The following is a 1,831-nucleotide window of genomic DNA, read 5'->3' on the forward strand; positions in this document are numbered from 1 at the left end:
GGTGCAGGACCTCAGGGTGCGAGGGAGAGTCAGGTGCAGGACCTCAGGGTGCGAGGGAGAGTCAGGTGCAGGACCTCAGGGTGCGAGGGAGAGTCAGGTGCAGGACCTCAGGGTGGGGTCTAGGGACACAAAACCCAGGCTGGTTCCACTGCTGGCTGCTTCAGGGGCTGGTGTTGCTAGGGGTGTGGCCCTGTCTTTAAAATGCCTGTTAAGACATAGATTACCTGGGCAGAGGCTTTGAGATGAGGTTTTAAATTTAGTGGAGTGTCTCACCTGAGACCTTCAGGCAAGAGTGAAGCACAGAGGAAAGAGAGTACGCGGCACGGCATTCTGCGTGTGGGGTGGGGAGGGGGAGAGAGAGAGAAATGCAGACAGAGAAGGCACCAGCCATAAGGCTTGGTGGATGGGCGGTGGCCTGAAGACTCCCGCAGCTCTTGTCTCTGCCCCCCACAGAGCACATCTGCTCACACCTACAACTTCTCCACTCTGACATCAGCAAAGGGACAGCAAATTTTATGCTTCAGGTTGTTTTCTTGCCTCCAGTCCTAGAAAAGCAAACCTGTAGGTGCTGGGCCCACGGAGCACCCCTGAGCCATCCTGTCTGCACCTCCAGGTGCCTGCATGTCCCCGCAGGCCCAGGACTCCTCTGTGCTGGCTGGGCAACTCTTGTTCACTTCCTTTTCTCACAGCCTCCTCTTCCCCCTTTCTCCCGTCTTTGTCATTTTTAATCCTCCCACTTCCTTCTCCATGTTCTCACAGTGTCTTTCTCAAGAGAGAAGCAAACTGCAGGTCAAGGTGCATCACCAGCCACGAACAGGTAGCTTCCGAATCAAGTAGGATGGAAACGGTTTCTTCCTCCAAAGACTCTTAAAAGAGAAGCCCCTGCTGCAGAATAGAAAGAGGCTCCGGAGGAGCAGTGAGCTCGGGGAACCCCCCTAAAGATCCCCAGTTTCTGTGTGCAGCTGCCTCAGGCCCAGACACATTCTTCCATCTGGAGCATGTCCCCGCAGATCTTCCCGGCCGCGGCTGTGGTCCACGTTATCTCAGGCTGTCAGGTCTCAGAAATTAGAAACCATCTCATCTCATCAGGGTCATCCCACACCGTCTGCTACCATAGATGGAGGGGATTTCATGTGATGTTTTCTGAAGATGATTCTGTTGTCCCGGGAGAGCCCTTGATGGACGTGGCAGCCTTTGACCCTGTGCAGCCAGGTGGTTTATTCTCCCAGTGACTTTCCAACCAGATACTCTCAGTCAGAGTGAAGGGCTCCCTTTCCCATTAACTCGTCAGAGTTATGCCATTCATCTTTATTCTTTTTAAAATATTTATACTCAAGGAAATTGTATGAGGAATGAGCACACACCAATCATGTAACTGTCAAATGAAAGCCTTTCCTTAAATGTTCAAGGGCACCGGAGTAATAAATTTGGAGTCATGCAGATCTTGTTTCACGAGTGTGTACATGTGTATGAAACTTTATGTGGGTGGAAAACCAACAAGAGAAAAAAGAGAGCAGAAACTGTTGTGTGATTGCATCTTCCTACCTGAGACATCCTGTTCTCTGCATTGATAACCTGCCACCAGTGAGTATTTTTCATGGCTTTTGAAGAACCCATTACAGCATCACATTGGCATAATTTGGGATTTTAAGACATGGTCCTTCTCCTCAAGAAGCATATGATCTTTGGGGGAAAATAGAAAACTTACACGTGTGATTCATTATGGAGCTCCCTCCCCAGTCCACCTCCTAAGTAAAGCTGATGCATGCAGTACTCAGTGAGGTGTTCCGAAGCGAAGTTTAGAGGGGGAAGAGTGGCATGGGCTCAGGTG

General features: G+C 50.5%; 1 long non-coding RNA gene across 1 annotated transcript; it reads left to right on the forward strand.

The window, feature by feature from the left end:
- Positions 1-282: 282 nt before the first annotated feature.
- Positions 283-1,442, forward strand: LOC112625479. The gene is made up of 2 exons (XR_003119605.1): positions 283-313; positions 760-1,442. It is a non-coding gene; the product is annotated as an uncharacterized LOC112625479 (long non-coding RNA).
- The last annotated feature ends 389 nt before the right edge of the window (positions 1,443-1,831 follow it).

This window comes from Theropithecus gelada, chromosome 5 (genome assembly GCF_003255815.1).
Source record: "Theropithecus gelada isolate Dixy chromosome 5, Tgel_1.0, whole genome shotgun sequence".
In the NCBI taxonomy this organism is placed as follows: Eukaryota; Metazoa; Chordata; class Mammalia; order Primates; family Cercopithecidae; genus Theropithecus; species Theropithecus gelada.